This window comes from Eptesicus fuscus, chromosome 2 (assembly GCF_027574615.1).
Source record: "Eptesicus fuscus isolate TK198812 chromosome 2, DD_ASM_mEF_20220401, whole genome shotgun sequence".
In the NCBI taxonomy this organism is placed as follows: domain Eukaryota; kingdom Metazoa; phylum Chordata; class Mammalia; order Chiroptera; family Vespertilionidae; genus Eptesicus; species Eptesicus fuscus.
In genome coordinates, this window is record NC_072474.1 from 84,169,626 (window position 1) to 84,191,124 (window position 21,499).

Here is a 21,499-nt window from a genome sequence, read left to right on the forward strand (position 1 = left end):
GGAGGTAGGGAGAAGAGAGAGACAGAGAGAGAGAGAGAGAGAGAGAGAGAGAGAGAGAGAGAGAGAGAGAGAGAGAGAAACATTGATGTGAGAGAGACACATCAATTGGTTGCCTTCTGCGCAGGCCCCAAACAGGGCCAGGGATTGAACCTGCAACCGAGGTACATGCCCTTAACTGGGAATTGAACCTGTGACCCTTCAGTGTGTGGACCAATGCTCTAACCACTAAGGAACACTGGCCAGAGCATGAACACCATTTTTAGAGAAAAGGGTGGTAAATCCAGCATGTAGTAGTTCAATAACAGATTTTATTTTTTTACTTTGTTTATTTTGATGACCCATCATTCTGATTACAGTTGTGAGAGAATCTAGACTAACTTGAAATGATTAGATTACAAAAATAGATTTGAGAGAAGTGAGACAGTTTAACAAGGAGTTGAGAAAAGGCTCACTGCTGCTCTTGGGGGTATGTAGGGATCACAGAGGCTGCACAGAATGATGAACTGGAAGAAAAGTTAAATACAGATTTGAGTAATTATAATTCATTTCAGCAGGTAGGGTAACACCAAATAGTCTAACTTTGGAAAGAATTAGGAAGACCCCTTCTAAGATAGCAAAGAAGGGCTCTTGAAAATATACAGCTTGGGATGAAGGGAAGTTGTGAAGGAAAGTTGTGAGTTGCACGTGATGGTCTTTATTTCAGCATTCTGCACGCTTGTATAAGATAAATGATTACCTATACTGATCCAATTCCTGAAGTTCTCTTTAACAAATAAATGGATACATTTCTATTCAATATAAAACCATTGTGGAAATGAAAGGAAAAGCCATATAATCATACACTTAAAATGAAACTTTAATGCCATCTAATGCATATAAATATGAATATTATTTTCCCCTTCAATTGAAATCAAATGGAGAAAGTCCCCCTAAATTTAGTCCTTTTCTAGTAAGTATATATCTATTTGCTTTTTAAAATAAAAATGAACAGAGCAAATATTAATAAATTGTATTTAAGATATCTGAATTAAAAAGATGCATATTTCCCTTTTAACTCTTAACTCAAATCCAGCAGGTGGCAGTAAGTTTTTATCCACAATCACAGTTCATGAAAACTTTAACATTTGTAAAAATCCTAAAAATATAGCCTGTTAAAGGTGGCTGGCTGTAATTCCAGCCCTAGCCATTTTTAAAAGTGCGCGCGCGCGCACACACACACACACACACACACTTCTGGCAAGTACTCCTGCCTGCATACACAGGTCAGTACTACTTCCTTATGCTTCATTTATACTAATTTAAATAGGGCATAAATATTTGTTAGAATGTAGAGGCATTACTTAATTCCAATATTGTGTTTCCCATTTTATGAATTTTTTATTTGATGGGATACAAACAAAAGATTTTAAAAAATGCTTGTATTGATTTCAGAGAGGAAGGGAGAGGGAGAGGTAGAAACATCAATGATGAGAGAGAATCATTGATCTCTGCCTCTTGCACACCCCCTATTGGGGATTGAGCCTGAAACCCAGGGCATGTGCCCTGACCAGGAATCGAACTGTGACCTCCTGGTTCATATGTCGACGCTCCACCACTGAACCACCCCACCTGGACAAGATTTTTTTTTTAGTTGCCAATATTCAACTGTTTTCGACCTACAAAAATGGATATTTCATATGTTCCAACCTAATATTTTTTTTCTCTATTCCTTGCTGCCAACTGTGCTCTTTTGAAACTCCCTTCCTTACTTTACAGTGCCTTGTTTGTCAGAGTGTGGTCCTGGCATCAGAAGCATCCCCAGGGAGCTTGTTAGAGATGCAGATTCTCTGGCCCCATCCCACACTCACTGAATTGGAAATTTTGTTTTAATGAGATCCTTAGGTGATTAAGCAGCATTGAGTAGCAAATTCCTTAAAGACATCTTGAACATATTCTTTAATCTTTTCCTCCACACTCTTGGTTATTAAAAGTGTGTCTGGTTTGCTTTAGTCGGTGTGCCTCAGTGGTTAGAGCGTTGGCCTGCAGACTGAAGGGCCCCTGGTTCGATTCCAGTCAAGGGCACATACCTGGGTTGCAGGCTTGATCCCTGTCCCTGGTCAGGATGCATGTGGGAGGCAATCAATAAATGTGTCTCTCTCACATCGATGTTTCTCTCTCTCTGTCTCCCTCTCTCCCTTCCACTGTCTCTAAAAATCAATGGAAAAATATCCTCGGGTGAGGATTAACAAAAAATAAAAGTATGTTTGGTTTAAAATCCAATCTCAGTTCCAAGGCAAGTGTTCTCTGACTGAACTGTGACTCGGGAACTCTGAAGACAGAAGGTACGGTTTGTTTTTAATCAATTATTTCCCTCTCTTTTCAAGGCCCTTTCTCTCTGGTGTGGGGTGGGACTGGAAGGTAAATTGGGAAGAAAGGGATACATTTTTCTCTGCTGGTTAAGTACTATCCGTGTTGCATCTTAATGGTCACTCATTAATGGGCACAAGAGTTCTAGAAACTCTGAGGCAGGCTCTCCACTGCACAGTTCTTTGACATGGGAGATCAGCCTGCAGCTTTCTCTCTTTCAGTCTCTCTCAGTTCCCACTGTCAGAAGTATATCCAGCCTCTCGCTGCTAGAATTTCTTCCCCCCTTAGGTGTCAAACCTGAACAGCACTTTTCTACACAGCATCAGTGGACTCAGGAGAAACATACACATTCTTGCCATGCCAAATTATAGGAGTGTCCATTGCTTTACTCAACCTATACCTTAACCAGATGTTTCTCTCCAGTCTCTATCCTCCTGTTTATGTAGGTGCAGGTTATATTAGCAAATCTGTCAGTGGATGAGATACCAGTTTCTCCCTACAGTTCCCTCCAGTTTCTCAGGATCTAGAAAGAATATGAGTAATTGAGCAAACCATGAAGGTTTTTCTAAAAAGAAACCTTATATTCCCTAATATGCATATCTTAAACTTCCTATGTTCCATTTTCCTTAATATGTAGTGGTAAAATTGTGAATGTCAGTGAAAGGATGGACGAGAGAAGTACTATGAATGTACAGAAAGAACTTTGTGACAGATAGGACATAGGGAACTAGGAAAATTTGAGCAAAAGAGATGTAAGAATTATACAAAAAGGAACATCATTAATAATAGCCAACACTAACTTGGGATTTCTTATGTACTGGGTATAATTACACACACACACATACATACACACCCCTGTATGTGTCATCTATCTACTATATCTCCTCTCAATTATCCTATCAGATGGGACCATTATTATCTTCATTTTACAGATGAGGGAGCTGAAGAACAGAAATAACTTGTTCAAAGTCATGTAGATATTACTAGTAAGTGGTGGGGCTGGGATTTATTTTATTTATTATTTCCATCACCATTTATTCTCCCTATACCCTCTTCCACCTCCACCCACCCCTTTCCCTCATCCCCCACAATCTCCACACTGTTGTCCATGTCTATGAATTCTTTTTTTTATTTTTTGCTCAATCCCCTTCACCCCCACCCCTTATTGTCTGCTGCTCCCTATCTTTTCATATGTCTATTGGCAATCTGTATGTCCTCTTTGGAGAAGTATCTATTCAGGTCCTTTGCCCATTTTTTAATTAGATTGTTTATTTGGTATTGAGTTTTATAAGTTCTTCATAAATTTTGGATATTAACCACTCGTCAGATGTATCAGTGAATATGTTCTCCCATTCAGTTTGTTGTCTTTTCATTTTGTTGATGGGTTTTTTTGCTATGCCAAAAATTTTTAGTTTGATATAGTCCCATTTGTTTATTTTTTCTTTTGTTTCTCTTGTCTGAGGAGATATATCAGAAAAAATATTACTTCAAGAAGTGTCCGAGATTTTACTGCCTATGTTTTCTTCTAGGATTTTTATGGTTTCGAGTCTAACCTTTAATTCATTTTGAGTTTATTCTGGTGTGCAGTGTAAGAAGGTGGTCTAGCTTCATTTATTTGCATGTGTCTGTCTAATTTTCCCAACACCTTTGTATTTATTGAATAGACTATCTTTATCCCATTTTATGTTTTTGCTGCCTTTCTCAAATATTAATTGACTATTAAGGTGTGGGTTTATTTCTGGGCCCTCTATTCTGTTCCATTGATCTATATGTCTGTTTTTAAGCCAGTGCCATGCTGTTTTGATTACTATGGCCTTGCAATATAGTTTGATATCAGGTAGTGTGATTCCTCCAACTTTGTTCTTTTTTCAAGATTGCTGTTGCTATTTGAGATCTTTTTGAATTTTGGAATATTTGTTCTAGTTCTGTACATATGCCATTGGTTTCTTGATAGAACTTGCATTGAATCTGTAAATTGCCTTGGGTAGTATGGACATTTTAATGATGTTAATTCTTCCTATCCATGAGTACAGTATATGCTTCCACTTATTTGTATCTTCTTCAGTTTCCTTATTCAGTGTCATATACTTTTCCAAATACAGGTCTTTTATGTGTTTGGTTAAAATTTTTCCTAGTTATTTTATTCTTTTTTTAAGCAATTGTTAATGGAATTGGTTGTTGTTTTAGTTTACTTTTCTGATAGTTTATTATTGTTGTATAAAAATTCAACTAATTTCTGAATATTTATTTTGTATCCAGCTACTTTACTGAATTCATTGATCAGTTCTAGTAGTTTTTTTGGTAGAATCTTTAGGATTCTCATACACAGTATCATGTCATTTGCAATTAATGACAATTTTACTTCTTCCTTTTTAACTTTTTGTTTCTTCTTCTTGTCTGATTGCTGTGTCTAGGACTTCCAGTGCTATGTTGAATAAGAGTGATGAAAGCAGACATCTCTGTCTTGTTCCCCATCTTAAGTGGAATGCTTGTAGTTTTGCCCATTGAGTATGATGTTGGCTGTGGGTTTGTCACAAATGGCCTTTATTTTGTTGAGATATGTTCCCTCTATTCCCACTTTGCTTAGAGCAAGCATGTCAAACTTTGGCCCGTGGTATGCATGCGGCCCACAATGATATTTTTGGGGCCCAGCCAATATAACGGTATGTAAGAAACGTTTTAATAAAAATTTCTTAACTTAATTTTTACAATATCCTGTTATACATAATTATTAATAAAAAACTACAATGTTAGCTAATGACTGATTACTATAATCATGTTGCATTCATTTCCCTTACATGCGTTATGTGCAGGCGCACCATTTCTCTCCACTAATACTAGCAGCGAGTATTTTAGCAGCCGATTGCCACGTCATTAGTCTTAGACTGACTTGTTTGGTGTGCGCAACAGGAAATATTTCACTTTTGGATAACAAGAAAAATAGGTTTATTGGTGTTACACTTATTAATTTGTGCAGTTATTCAGTGTCTGGTAAGTTAATGTTCAAGAAAACATTAATTTTTATTAAAATGTTCTATTATTTTATGGTAACAATTACTCATTTATTTCAGCCCTTTGTATTCAGCATGTCTCTATAGAAATAAACCTATGTTTCTATGAAAATTGAAGCTTTTGTTTTTTTGCGGTCCACATAAACTTAAACCTTGTTTATTTGGCTCGTGTTAGCCTTTGAGTTTGACATGCTTGGCTTAGAGTTTTTATCATAAATGGATGTTGGATTTTATCAAATGCTTTTTCTGCATTTATTGATATGATCATATGGTTTTTATTCTTCATTTTGTTTATGTAATGTATCAAGTTTATTGTTTTGTAGATATTGTACCAACCTTCCATCCCTGGAATAAATCCCACTTGATCATGGTGTATTATCTTTTTAATGTATTGCTGGTTTGCTAATATTTTGTTGAGGATTTTAGCATCTATATTTATTAGGGATACTGGCTTATAATTTTCTTTCTTTCTTGTGTCTTTATCTGGTTTTGGAATTAGGATAATGTTGGCCTAGTAAAATGAGCTTGGGAGTCTTCCCTCCTCTTGAAATTTTTGGAACAGTTTGAAAATGTTTGGTAAAAATAACCTGTAAAGCCATCTGGTCCAGGGCTTTTGTTTGTTGGGAGTTTTTTGATTACTACTTCAATTTCACTAGTTGTAATCTGTCTATTCAGATTCTCTGATTCTGCCTGATGTAGTTTTGGAAGATTGTATGTTTCTAGGAATTTATCCATTTTGTCCACATTGTCCAATTTGTTAGCATAGTTATTTGTAACATTTTTTTACAATACTTTGTATTTCTTTCTTCTCTCATTTCTGATTTTACTTATTTGGGTTCTTTTTCATTTTTCTTGATGAGTCTGTTTAAAGGTTTGTCAGTCTTACCTTTTCAAAGAACCAGCTCTTGGTGTCATGATCTTTTGTATTGCTTTTTAGGCTCTATTTTGTTTATTTCTGCTCTGATCTTTATTATTTTCTTCCTTCGACTCACTCTGGTCTTTGTTAGCTATTCTTTTTCTAGTTCCTTTAAGTCTAAAATTAGATTTTTTATTTGAGCTTTTTCTTGTTTCTTGAGATAGGCCTGTAATGCTATGAATTTCACTCTTAGGACTGCTTTCCCCTGTCCCACAGATTTTGGGTTGTTGTGTTCTCATTATCATTGGGTTCAGGGTATTTTTGATGTCTTCCTTGATGTCATTTTTTTTTTCAATACAAATAAATCTATTATCAGATTGTAGATACAAAATAATTAGCCATTTACATACAATAAGCATTAATATTTCAAGAAAAAAGATTTAAATGTAATATTACATGCAACAAACATTAATATTTCAAGAAAAAAGATTTTAAATATAATAATATTATCAAAACTGTACTAAAATAGTATCACAAAAGATGTAGGAAATATTAAAAATCTGCAAATAACAGGATTACTTCTATTATATTCTAAAATATTTTTTTCTCTGACTCTATTTTTGTTCATCAGTTTATGCTCATTATAGTCCACAAATGAGTGAGATCATGTGATATTTATCTTTCTCCGACTGGCTTATTTCACTTAGCATAATGCTCTCCAGGTCCATCCATGCTTTTCCAAATGGTAAGAGTTCCTTCTTTTTTACAGCAGCATAGTATTCCATTGTGTAGATGTACCACAGTTTTCTAATCCACTCATCTGCTGATGGGTGTTAGGCTGTTTCCAAATTTTAGCTATGGTAAATTGTGCTGCTATGAACATAGGGGTACGTATATCCTTTCTGGTTGATGTTTCTGATTTCTTGGGATATATTCCTAGAAGTGGGATTATTAGGGAGTTGCATTTTTAATTTTTTGAGGAAACTCCATAATGTTTTCTACAGTGGCTGCACCAGTCTGCATTCCCAACAGCAGTGCATGAGGGTTCCTTTTTCTCTGCATCCTCTACAGCACTGTCGTTTGTTGATTTATTGATGATAGCCATTCTGACAGTTGTGAGATGGTGCCTCATTGTCGTTTTGATTTGCATCTCTTGGATGATTAGTGACTTTGAGCATGTTTTCATATGTCTCTTGGCCTTCTGTATGTCCTCTTTCGAAAAGTGTCCATTTAGGTCCTTTTCCCATTTTTATTGGATTATCTTCCTTTTGTTAAGTTGTATGAGTTCCCTGTAAATTTTGGAGATTAAACCCTTATCGAAGATAACATTGGCAAATATGTTCTTCCATGCAGTGGGCTTTCTTGTTGTTTGGTTCATGGTTTCCCAATGTGTTCTTTATTTGTGTTATGTCATTTTTTTTTAAAATCTCAGACTGTTCTGTTTTTCATAGTTACTATATCTTTTTTCATGCTGTTGAACATCTTTACCATCATTACTCTGAACTCTGTTTCAGATAAATTTCTTATCTCTGCTTCATTTATCTCTTCTTCTGGAGAATTCTCTAGTTCTTTCATTTGGGGGTTGTTTCTTTGTCTCCTCATTTTGGCTATCTCCTTGATGTCATTGTTAATCCATCATTGCTTAGTATCTTGTTATTTGACCTTTTTTCCGTTTTCTTCTTGTGATTGGTATAAAGTTTCATAGCATTGTGGTTAGAGAAGATGCTTGTTATGTTATCAGTCTTCTTAAATGCATTGAGAACTTGTTTTGTGTCCTAACATGTAATCTATCCTAGAAAACATTCCATGGCACTTGAAAAGAAAGTATATTCTGCTGCTTTGGGTGAAATGCTCTGAACATATCAATTAAATCCATTTGATCTAGTGTGTCATTTAAAGCCACTATCTCCTTATTGATTTTCTGTCTAAAATATCTATCCATTGATGTCAATGGAGTGTTAAAATCCCCTACTATAACTGTATTACTCTCAATCTCTCCTTTTATGTCAAGATTTGCTTTACATATTTAGGTGCTCCTATGTTGAATGCATAAATGTTTGCAGGAGTATACCCTCCTGTTGGATTGCTCCCTTTATCATTATGTAGTTTCCTTCCACCTAATCTGTCACCATTTTGCATCCAATAAATCCTGATCAGCTGTCCCACTTGCTTCTCATCACACAATATGCTATATTGCCTCTATCAAGAAGACATCATCTGGGGTAATCAGCTGGGAAGGGAGTTTTAAGTGCTCAGTTTAAATAATAACAAGGCATACAAGAAGGAATGAACCGAATATTTTAATTACATGAATTGTGTTTAAGGAAAGGATTTATTGGGGGGGGGGGGAACAAATTTAGGATCTATGGGACTATGAGGCAGGATTTTGGTTTTAGGGAAAAGTGGAATCTGGAAGTTGGAAAAGTTATTACAAACATGACAGTTTTATTCTTGGAGAGAATATGGGGAGAAAGGATATGGTTGAGAACTGAATCATGGGAAATGTTCAATTAGTAGCAGAGGACTGGCAGAAAAAAAAAAAAGAGGATTATCAACAGGTCTTGGTAAATGATTAAATACAGAAAGTGAGAGAGGAAGGAGTAAAAGATGAACATGATTTGATCCTGGTGACTAAGAGGACGATGAAGCCATTAAAAAGGGCAAAGGTATTTTTGAAGATATGTGCTCAAGATGATGCAGAATATGAGGAGGGATCACTTTCTCTAGGATAAAATCCAGACTCCACACATCCTAGGAAAGGCATTTAAACCCTCTTGATAAGGTAGGGTGCTTCCTTTTTTGCTACCAGTATCAGTTAGGATTCATGATCACCAGTGACAGATCTCCATACTTGAGTTATGGCTAAGACAGAATTCAGAGCCAAGACTCAAATACAAGCAAAAGTTTATTTAGAAAGGCACAGAGGTAGAAGTGAGCCAGCTGGGCCACCTGGGATTAGGAAACAAGTTACAGAAGCAAAACAAGGGTGAGGGTTAGGATTAAAGGCCAGGTGAAAAACTCCAAATGCACGCGTGTTGACCTTCTTTTGCCTCCCTCCAGCCAAGGGCTTCGGTCCCATCTCCCCAGGCCCACCCGCTAAGAAGAAGCGACCCAAGACTTGCTGCCCCAGGAGAGGGGGAAAGGCTGTGTCTTTAGAAGTCCATGCAATCTCCTCAGCCCCCCTCTCCCAGCTCCAGGAGTGAGGCCGCTGGAGGGGGAAATAAATCTTCCCTGGCCCTGGCAAAGTAATTGCCGTCTTAAGGGAGAGAGGGTCCCCTCTTTGGCCTCCGGATCCTCCATCAGGCAGGAAGCCCTTTCTCCTCCTTCGCGCTCCCGGCATCCAGGGTGGAAGCCAGAGTCGCCGCGACCTAACGTGACGCTCCCCAACCGGCCGCACCCTCCACCGACCAGGCCCCGCCCCTCCCCGGCTTTCCAGTAACTGGTGCGCAGGGAACAGGGCGCCAGGAAGGTCCCGGCTTTCCTCCGTCCCCGGCGGCGGTCGCGGACCGCGCACCCAAGCGTCCCTAAGGGACCGGGAGTCTCCTCCGCAGCCCGGGATCCCCCCGCCTCCGCGTCTCCGCGATGCCGAACGGCGCCAGTCGCCAGCGCCCCGAGTCGCGCCGGGGAAAGCGAGAGTGAGGGGAGGAGCGGACGCCCAGCGCTGGCCCTCGGAGCCCGCGGGGGCCACCGACCACGCATGCGCCGGGAGGGAGCGCAATCACAGACCCAGCTGGCGGCTCCCGGCTCGGAGAAGGAAACCCCCGCGAGCGAGAGCGCGGAGGCAATCTGGCCGCCGAGGCGTGCGCGCTCCCGGTGAGTGGCGCCCCAACGGGTGGGCCCGGGGCCTGACGTCCGCGGGCTGGCTGGCCTGGGCGGCGCATGCGCGCTCCCGGTGCCGGTGGAGGAGGGGAAGGCCGGGAGGGGGAGGAGGAGCGGGCGGCCGTAGCGGTGACTAGATTGGGGGTGGGTTGGGGACGCCACTCACAGCCCCAGGTGCGGCCCGCGCCGGGAGCCGCGGAGTGTGCCGAAGGCTGCCGGGTCGGTGGTTCCGTGTCCGCGCGGCCGGACTCCCAGGTGGGGGAGGGCAGAAGCCGGAGCCGCGGCCAGCCACACGGTGAGGGCGCGGGGCAGGGGAGGGCGCGGGGCGCGGTGTGTGTGTGTGTGTGGGGTTGGGGGGCGGCGGCCCCGGGAGAGGAAGGCGGGAGCTGCAGCTCAAGTTTTGACTGTCGCGGCAGAGTGTGTGTGTGTGTGTTTTTTTTTTCCTGGGAGTTGGGGCGGAGGCCCGCCCTGTCTGCGGGGCCCTCCGGGGCAGCTGGGGTTACCTGCGGGGCAGGGGCGAGATTGGGGTGCCCGGCGGGGCCGGGTGGCGGGTGCGCCCAGCGGGGCTGGGACCGGTTCCAGCGGCCGAGCCGCCGGGGAAGCCGGAGACGCAGTGCCGCCGGGGCTGTTGCCGGGGACCCGCTAGGCCTTGTGACCCACTTTATTCCTGTCACAACTTGGGCACGTTTGGAGCGGCGCCCAATGGGGCGCCGGGGCGGCCAGCTCCTCCGGAGGAACCCCCGCCCTCCCGGCGCCCGACCCGCGCGCCGCGGTCCGAGCGGCCGGTGTCGCCGCCCTTGGGCCGGTCCCGTTAGTGGTCGTGGTTCCGGACTCGGACCCTGGGGAGCGGCCGGTCGCCGGGCGTCCGGCCCGGAGCGACTGCACGGGTTCGAGGGCTCCCGAGGCGGCGCGGGGTCTTCCTCCCCCGACCCCGCGCCTCTCCGCGCGTCCCGCCCGCGATGCCGGCGGGCGTCCCTGCGGCGGGTCGGGCGCCCCGGCCCCGGTGAAATCTCCGACCCGCGGCGCCGCGGGGCTGTTATTCCGGGGTGTTTTCGCCGTCGGGAGTCCGTCCCTAAAGGGAAGAGGCTAGGCCTCGGACCGGGCAGGTGAAGGATCGAATCAGGTGGTGGTTTCTTGGGATGAGTCTGCCGCGTTTTGCGACTATAAGGCTTTTTAAACAATCAAATTCTTCTTTTACAGTAAAAGAAAAGCACAAGAAATAAAGGAACTTTTACTGTCACTGTTGACTATTACGCCCGCCGATACCCCAAGTCAGCCCCCCTCCCAAAAAAAAAGGTAATTTCACTTGAAGATTGCATTTCTAATTTGTAGTTTTAAGCGTTCAGAGGAGAAAAATAGTGGAATGTTTTCCCTCCGTCTGGTTGAAAAACAAACATTCTAAAAAGGATATCGTTTAGATAATGAGTTGCTTTCTTTGAAAGTTATCCTTTGGGACACCTCAAATCTGGTTCGTTTTAAAATCTTACTAACTCAGGCGTTCAGTTGTTGACTGAATGGAACCCCATTGAAGGTTAGTTAGCCTGAAGAAAGATGGTGAAAGTTGTGGTGGAACTGGTCATGATTAGCTGTGAAAGGAAGGATAAGGAAGCTTTCTGTGTACCGACATGGAAAGATTTCCAAAGTATGTTGTAAAGTGTGTGTGTGTGTGTGTGTGTGTAAACACAACAAGGTGTAGGACAGGGTGAATGATACGCTACTTGGTGTGTTAAGGGCGGGGTGGAAGATGCATATGCACTGTGCTTGCTTTCCTAAGCGTAAAGGAACTCTGGGGAAGGGACTTAAAACTAATAACGATGGGGGAGAGGCAGGAGCAGTAGCCTGATGAGGGGAGGATGAGCAATGAGATGTACACTGTTTTAAAAATATTTGTGACTATATTATGGGTTCATAAACCAGACGAAACAAAAATCCTGTCCTCCAAAATAATTTCCTCGGTGGTTTTTGTCTGCTTTTGTCTCTCTTCCCTAATTTATGATGATTTTGGCCATTTTCAAATATGACTGCTTTTAGTATTTTTTTTTTTTAGGAAAATAAGCCAAATTGAAAAAGTTTAGAATATGTTTGGCTATTTATACATTAGTTTTTAAGATGTTGAAGTCACAAATTTAACTTTTAAAGATGTTTAATCACATTTTGCTTTGCTAAAATATATGACATTTACATTTGGCATTATGGCTGGATTATGCTGTTTTCAGATTAGTTTTTTGTCCCCCCTCTTTTCAGGAGTCACAGTTGTATAAAATTTTACTTTTATTTTTTTTTAACTCAATAGTTGTCATGACAAAACAGTTGGAAAAGATGAATACTCAAAATAATAGAACTGATTGTCCAGTGTAGTTTGCTTTTCAGTTTGGGAAACATTTTTATCTTAAGGAAAGAAGACATGAGCCCCAGTAAAATATAAATTTGTGTGTGTGTGTGTGTAATTCTTAATAAAAACTAAAACTAAAACTGAGACAGTGTTCTGGTGGTGCAAAAAAACAAAATTTTTATGACTTACTGTTGTAAACATTGTATTAAGGGTTTTTTTATTTTTAGCTCTGCCAGACGAACCTTTCAAATTAGCTTAAGTTTGAAGAGAGGATTTGTTGTTAGAGAGAATGGACATAATTTTGAGGGGAGGATACTCAGCTCACTCTGGTGGCTAATATTGTATAATCAAAGTAATGAATGTTGAATAGTGGGTGACAGTTGCTATGAGCTTTTCTGTTTCTTTACCAATATTCCCTTTATCTTATAGGATAGGATAATTGTTATTTCTGTTTGATCTGTAGGTCTCTAGTAGTCCAAAATGGTATTTATTTTTTCTTTTGAATTCCATGTAGAGCTATTTAATCTTTTTGAAAAAATAAAATTAACATTTCAGAATTTTAATATTATATAAGTTGATACTCTTGAAAAATTAAAACAATAGTGTAATACATGGGTGGGCAAAAGTAGGTTTATGATTGAGGAAGAGAAACGCAGTTTACTCTTGTATTATTCATTTGTTTTTGTATTATTTTCCATATGGACAACTGTAGATGTACTTTTGCCCACCCCTGTATAATGAATGAAAACCTTCTTTGCACAGTTCTACTTCTCACATCCCTCCCCAGAGATAACTGCTGTTTACACTGTTATATAACCATATATATATATGTGTGTGTGTGTATATATATATATATATATATTTTTATATATATTTTAATCCTCACCCAGGGATATGTTCATTGATTTTAGAAGGAGGGAGGGGGGAGGGAGAAAAGGAGAGAAAGAAACATCCCATGTGAGAGAGAAACATGGATTGGTTGCCTCTCTGAAACCCACACCTAGGTATGTGTGCCCTGACTGGGATTTGAACCCAAAACCTTTCGGTGTATGGGACGCTCCAACCAAATGAGCCACACTGGCCAGGGCCCTTCTAATATATTTTTTATTGTGCATTTTCAAATATAGACTTCAAATTTGAATTGTCTTGATTAATAATTGGTCTGCCCATTTATGTCTCTTCTGTGGGCTATGCTACTACCCACAGGACAGGGAAATGATTTGGAGTATGTCAGAAAGTTTCACATATGATTTACACCAGGGGTCCTCAAACTTTTTAAACAGGGGGCCAGTTCACTGTCGCTCAGACCGTTGGAGGCCCGGACTAGAGTTTAAAAAAAAAACTATGAACAAATTCCTATGCACACTGCGCAAAAACACCCGCATGTGGCCCGCGGGCTGTAGTTTGAGGACGGCAAAAACACCCGCATGTGGCCCGCGGGCTGTAGTTTGAGGACGCCTGATTTACACCTTAGGACATACACATCTTTTTACTTGCGAGGAGTTGATTTGGGGTGCATTGGCAGAGTTTGCAGTGAGGTCACTGATATGAGCTTTGGTGTAGATGGAATTTAGGAGAAGGGCTTGGATTCCATAGTTTTTATAGGATTCTAGAGTCTACCTTCTAGGGTTTTCACCTGGCCAAGAGCTCACAGGTTAAACTTTGATTTCATTCTCCTGTACTTGTAGACCACTAGATAGTCCCAAGATTACATCAGCCTCTCCAGGTCCTCTGAAGTGCTCTGGGGCAGACTCTGTCCTTAACTAAGACACATTGTTGACTTGGATGGAAGGAATCCGGCCTTTGAAGGGGAAAGGGAAGAAGAGGTCTTTGGGAAGTTTGTGCTTAACGGCAGACAAGTAGTATGCATACCCCTACCTAGCCACTATTTTCCCTGCAGAGAGAACACTACTTTATTTTTATAGTTCCAGAAGGTTTTTGTTTTTAAAACAAGCTACAATGAATTACTAAGCTTTAATTCTTTTTAGGTGACAGGGTCTGCAGAAAGTTCAGAGTATTAATCAAGACTCTTTACTAAGTTATGTGAGATACATAGAAAGAAGGGTATAATTGACTCTGTCCTCAGTGGGTTTGAAATCTAGTAGGGTTAAGTGAGCATGTACATATTGATTATAACACAATATAGCATATGATAGATTCCAAATGAAAAACATATACAAGATTTGTAAAGGTGAGACTTTTTCCATCTTTTATTTGGGGGGACGTGGTTTGGAGGGAGAGTATATCTCTCAACCTTTTAAATAGTTACAGAAGGAAAGGACATATTTTAAAAGCTCAAATCTTAGCTCTTAAGGAGTGAGGAAGTAAGGTGTTAAGTTGCATCCTTCTAGCAGGCATTTATGTGACTGATTTTATTTTGTTTGTTGGTTTGTTTTTATTCTGTCCCACTGGAAAGAGCCATTTGATGCTTTGTTTGATGATTATACAGCCTCTCTTAGATTTCAGGATTGTTAGAAATACTAAATTAGGAAGTTAATTCTGTCAGTCAACTATTGTCTGTCATCTAATATTACTGGCAGTGTTAGTATTAAAAGTAAATTGTTTCTTCCTATCATATTTCCTTTTGTCAAAGCACATATTTAATGTACCTTCTCCCTTACATTTTAACTTCCAGTGCTGTGTCAAATAAAATATTTATTTTATTTTAAATATTTTAAACTATGAGGGCAAACAACATGGTAAAAAGTCAATCATCGTTCCACATTATAGCAAAACTATCCGTTATCGTTTGTGTCTATTTCCTTCCAGTTCTCAGATGCCTAAAGTAAAATCTTTAAGTGTAGTTTTTTGTAGCCACTGCACCAGTGAACATTGCTTTTTCTCCTTTTCTGAGTATAAAATTCTAGATGGAGTTGTATGAATTATTTATAGAATACTTTTAAGTGTCAGAGCAATTAAATCTTACTAATTAACTATAATTATTATAATGGCATTAGTATTTATAGTTGCTTTACAACCATTTGTTAGTCATTTTTATAGCTCTGTTAGGTGAAACTTCTGTAAATCACATGGATAAGATATTCCTGTTTTGCTCTATGTTTTCGATTATTCAAATGTTAAATTAATATAAATGCATCCTCATAAGTATAGTTTCAATTCTGAGTTATTATTTGTTTTAGGTGTGTATTTCACAAAGATTGGTTCTGCTTATTTTAAGTGTTAGAAATCTACAGAAACTACTTGTAAAAAATAAAATTTTTTAAATCCTCACCCGAGATATGTTTTTTATTTTAGAGGGAGAGAAAGGACAGAGAGAGCAAAATCTGTTAGAGAGAAACATGAATCAGTTGCCTCCCATCTGTGCCCTGACTGGAAATCAAACCTGCAACCTAGGTATGTGCCCTGACCGGGAATCGAACCCGCAATCTTTTGGTGTACAGGAAGATACTCCAAACAACTGAGCTACCAGCCAAGGCTGTTAAAAATAAATTTTTATGAATTGCTTTTGACTTATAGGATATTGTTTAGAATGTCATTTACCTTTTATTTTTAAGAAATATTTTATTTTATTTTTACATCAATAAACTCAAATAGTATGACAAAAATTCCCATCTTTTTCAAAGAGGCACTTAATCAGGTACTTAAATTTAATCAGGTACTTAACAATTTTAATTCTTACCCCAAATAGAAGATGAAAATATAGGTTGACTAATGATTAAAAAAGACACAAACAACCAGAAATGGGTGTTGTATTAATGAGGGTTAAACCATATGCCTAGACTAAGAATTTATCATTTTTATTAAAATATGGCTTTGCCCTGGTCCCATGTGGCTCGGTTGGGCATCATTCTGTTCACAGAAAGGTTGCCAGTTCCATTCCCCATCAGAGCACATGCCTGGGTTGCAGGCTTGATCCCCAAAAGGAGGCAATGAATGGGTGTTTTGCTCTCACATCGATGTTTCTCTTTGCCCCTCTCCTCTTCTCTCCCACTCCCTCTCCCTTCTCTCTCTCAAAATCAATAGAAATACTTTTAAAAAATATGCCATTAATGTGAATACTTGCCTTTCTTTTTAACTCCCTCCCCCTTATAAAAATAGTGCAACCCTAATGTAGAAACCTGGGAAACACACACAAAAAGCATGAATTAAAATTTTAAAATAACAGTGGAAATCCCACCACAAAGAGATGCTATTGTTAACCTTCTAGAATATTTTCTTCCTGCATTTTATTTAACCATTATATAAGTGTATGTACACTTATCTATATATATCTTATCTAATAATAGACAAATATGCAAATTGACCACACCTCCGACACACCCACAAGCCACGCCCACCATCCAATCAGAGCGAGTATGCAAATTAACCCAAACCAAGATGGCTACAGCCACAGAGAGCAAGGTTTCCTAGGTAACAGAGGAAGCCAAGCTTTCTGCCTGCCCTGGCCAGGCCAAAGCCTCCACTCAAGCTACAAAGTTTCAATTATAGAAGGTAAACAAATTCAAATAAATGGCGGCAGATTGGAACTGGAGAGAGCAGGCCAGGGTTGCCGCCAGCAACAGGGGAAGCAAAGCTTTCCGCACATCCTGGCCGGGCTCACCCACTTAAGGCTACAAAGTTTCAATTGTAGAAGGTGAATTAACTGCCACAAAAATGGCTGCCGCCATGGAGGGAGCTGCAGGCTTGGCTCTGCTCCAGGCTACAAAGTTTCAATTGTAGAAGGAAAATAAATTCCAGATACCAGGGCCTCTGCTTGGGTTGCCAGGGGGCGTGGCCGGCCTGCAAACCACCACAGGCCCCTCGCTCAGGCCGCCCCACACCCCAAGGGAACCCCCACTTGATCCGGGACACCCTTAAGGGCAAACCAGCTGGCCCCCACCCCTGTACCAGGCCTCTATCCTATCTAATAAAAGAGTAATCTGCAGATTGATCATCACTGCAACACACAGTATCGCTGCCCCCATGTGGTCAAAGATCCTGCCCCCATGTGGACACAAGATGGCCACCACAAGATGGCCAGCAGGAGAGGGCAGTTGGGAGGCACCCGGCCTGCAAGGGAGGGCAGTTGGAAGTGATCAACCCTGCAGGAGAGGGCAGTTAGGGGTAACCAGGCCGGCAGAGGAGGGAAGTTGGGGGTGACCAGGCCGGCAGAGGAGGGAAGTTGGGGGCTAACAGGCTGGCAGCAGAGTGGTTAGGGGGTGATCAGGCTGGCAGGCAGAAGCGGTTAGGGGCAATCAGGAAGGCAGGCAGGCAAGCAGTTGGGAGCCAGCAGTCCTGGATTGTGAAAGGGATGTCCGACTGCCCATTTAAACGGGCAGTCGGACATCCCTTGAGGGGTCCCAGATTGGAGAGGGTACAGGCTGGGCTGAGGGACAACCCCCCTCCGTGCACGAATTTCGTGCACTGGGCCTCTAGTATATATATAAAAGCCTAAGCGACAGAACGACCGGTCCACTGGTCGCTATGATGCGCACTGACCATCAGGGGATAGATGCTCAACGCACAGGATCGGGCTCCCTCCTGTCTAGTCGAGCTTGTGGGGATTGGGCTCCCTCCTGTCTAGATTGGGCCTGCAGGGATTGTGAGAGGGCGCAGGCCAGGCTGAGGGAACCCACTGGTGCACGAATCTGTGCACCAGGCCACTGGTAGACACATAATGTTACAAAATGGGCTCATAATACATCTGTTGTAGTGCAAAGTACTCTATTCACTTAACAGTGAATCATGAACATTTTTATGGTAATATTTTTCTACAACATGATTAATTTTAATAGCTTGTAGTCTCTGTGTAATTTACTGGTCTTTTTCTGTTGAACACTTAATTTTTTTTTTTTAACTTTTAACCCTTTGCAACTCGCTTGCTTTTTTCTCGATTCCTTTATTCTACTCGGGATTTAATTTTTTAAATACCCCAGATTTTATAAAGCACGGCAGTAGAATAAAAAACTGAGTTTCTTTTCATACAAACTTATTTATTTCGATTTTTTTATATTTCAAATTATTGATACATTCAAAGAGTATAAAAAGAGCTGCTACCAATGCTAACCGTGTTGAGTCACACTCGACATCCGAGTGCAAGAGGTTAAAATAATGATGTCACTTTTAGAAGTGACAGCATTAGTCATCATGTAGAGTTGATACTTGATAAAAATTTCAACATGATAATATTCAAAAGAATTAGAATTCAACTAGAATGATACTATATATTAGTCTCAGATTAAACAAATTTTGTGCTTTTTTTAAAAAAGCCACAATTATATAATAAATTATTAAATAATGATTCATAATAATGAATCTCAGATTTTTTTATAATGGTGTATTTTCTTTCTGAAGTATGTTTTACTTTGAATTATATTAAATTAACCTTGCATTTCAGAAGCATAAATCATTTAGATAGCAGTGCTCTTGGACAAGCCTTCTAAGTAATGTAGGAGTCTATAAAGCAGTCTGCATTAAAAATTTGAGCTATCCCATTTTTTACAGTAGTTTAAGTTCAGTAGAGAGGTTTTTGATTGCTTCAAAACACTTCCTTAAAAGGAAAATCTAAATACCAAGAAAGAATCCTGTGTCATCCAAAGAATTGACATCAGCTTTATAACAGGATTTCGGTGCTATTTTATTCAGTTTCTAGGTATCTGTATCCTTCAGTTTAAATGGGGGAGAAAAAATATGTTAACTCTTTCCAAGATACCATACAGTCTTAAAGTTTAGTGCAATAGTTTTAATGTCTTGTCTATTTTTGGAAGTTACACATTTTCTCAGGTTTTTATGATTACTTTTGATAGTGACTGCCTTTTGCTTTATCTTTCGTCATGAAACTAGGGAATTTTTAGATATTTATTATTCCTTGTATTCTCAAAGACCTGACCAGATTGTTAAAATATCTGGTTTGAGGGGTTGCCACAATTTAAATGTATTTAAGTAAGTTGGCTTAGAGTTTTGTATTTATAGAGAGAGTTTGGGAGTACTTGACCTTTTTATGTGACTTACTATAATAAAGTTCCTAGAACATGTTTCCATGATGCATGGTATTGTATGTTTTTTTGAAAACCCTTTGCCAAGTAAAGTTTTGTTTCACAAAACTGATGACTGTTGAAACTGAAATTTTAATTGAAATGATATTCGAAGTTATTTAGGTCCCCCCTCCCCCAAATTAAAATGAAAACTGTTCGGATTTAACTTTTATTTTTACAATTTTAACTTATATTGTTTAACAGAAATTCCACAAATATTTATTAGAAGCAAGAGGCGATATGAAAGGAACATTAGTTAATGGAAAAAGCTATTTCCAACTCTTATATTTTTTGTCTCCATCAGAAATGGTGACAATATAATGTAGTTGTAATTATAAAGGTCTCAGTTTCACTAGTAGAGTTTATTGTGTGAAATATGTTTGTATTGTTTGTCTTCTTTTTAAACTTGATCATATTCTATTTTTCTGTAAGTCTGTTACTTTGTGCAAGCTGATCATTATTAAAATTTTTAATTTGATTTTTTCTTTTGAAAAATAGTTTCGTGGTTTTTATGAAAATGAGTCTTGCTCCTTGGAAAAGAATTACAGTACCAAAACCCACAAAAATAATCTATGAAAAACATAACTTAAAATCTTAGGAATAAATTCTATTAATATATTCTTTAGCATATTCTAAGGCATTTGTATGTGTATGCACATGTTATAGCTTTACAGCAAGTGGAATATATGCAGTTTTGTAAACTAGTTTTCTCTCATGTTTTCTGGATGTTTTTGCTTATGACTAAATAGAGTTATTCATTGTTTTTATCTAGTTTTAGTCTTTACTTTTGAGTATTTAGTTCATTTACATTTTTGCTTATAATAGTTGAGTTTGTAACTACCATTCATTTTGATTTCTCTTTGAGTCATCTGTTTTGCATTCCCTTTTATGCTTCCTGGTTTTTTTTATTTGTGTTAATAAAATTATTTTTATTCCATTTTTTCCACTATTAGCTTGTTAGTTATATATCTCTATATCTTTAGTGGTGATTCCAGATTACAAAGCATTAATAGTATAATGTAAATTACTACTTGTACCATTCCCCAATAATGCCAATTCCTTAAACTTTAACTCCTACTCCAGTCTTTTTGCATTATCATTCTGCATTTTATTTATACACTAGAGGCCTGGTGCACAAAATTCGAGCATGGGTAGGATCCCTAGGCTTGGCTGGTGATCAGGGCCGATTAGGGCCTTCCTTCCCCGGCTGCCGGCTGGGACCTTCCTTCATTCTGTGCTGCCCCCTTGTGGTCAGTGCACATCATAGCAAGTGATGGAATTCCCAGACTCCTGGTCAAACTCCTGAGGGGACACTTGGCATATTAGCCTTTAATATATATAGATATTTTAAACTCTAGAAAAAATTATTAGTTTGGTTTTGAATAGGTAATTTTTGTTCATATTTACCCTTTCCTGGGCTCTTCCTTCTTGAATTTCTGTGTTTCTGTCTGGGATAATTTTCCTTTTTTCTGGATAGCTTCCTTTAGTATGTATTTTAATACTGGCCTACCTACTGACAATAAATATTTTCATTTTTTGTTTGTCTGAAAATTGCTTAATTTCACCTTTTTTGAATAATATTTTCACTGGGTATAGAATTCTAAGTTGGTAGTTACTATCTTTCTTCATTTTAAAAACGTTTCATTGTCTTCTGGCTTTCTGTTGAAGTTAGTTACCAGTTTTACTGAAAGTAATATATCAACTTGTAGTCTTGCTGAGAATAATGTCTTTTGTGTTTCTTTGGCAACTTTTAAGACTTTCTCTTTTGTCTTTTTTTTTTTTTTGGTAGTTTGAGTATGATGTGTTGAGGTGTGGTTTGTAAATATTTTGCTTTATATTCATAGAGGTTTTTGAATCTATAGCTTGATGCTTTTTAGTTTTGTACAGTTCTCAATCATTACTTCTTCAATTATTGCTTCTACTTTTTCTCCTTTATGTGTTCTAATTTAAAAAAATTGTTACATCCAATGATCATGTTCCACATGTCTCTTAAGAATTTTTTTTTCCTCCTATACTTTAGTTTGGGTATCTTCTAATGACCTATTTTCCAGTACACCAAAATTGTCTTTTTTGTCCAAGCCTATCTATTGTGTTCTTAATATTACATTGTAACTTTGAGTTCTAGAATATCTACTTAATCTTATTTGAAAGGTTTTTAAAT

General features: G+C 39.4%; 1 protein-coding gene across 1 annotated transcript in view; it reads left to right on the forward strand.

Annotated features, from left to right (window-relative positions):
* Positions 1 to 10,258: 10,258 nt before the first annotated feature.
* CLOCK (clock circadian regulator) overlaps positions 10,259 to 21,499 on the forward strand; it is a 152,090-nt gene continuing 140,849 nt past the window's right edge. Inside the window, exons 1-2 of the mRNA XM_054728943.1 lie at positions 10,259 to 10,327; positions 11,233 to 11,328. The gene's annotated coding sequence lies outside the window, so the exon portion shown is untranslated. The remainder of the gene's footprint in view (positions 10,328 to 11,232; positions 11,329 to 21,499) is intronic.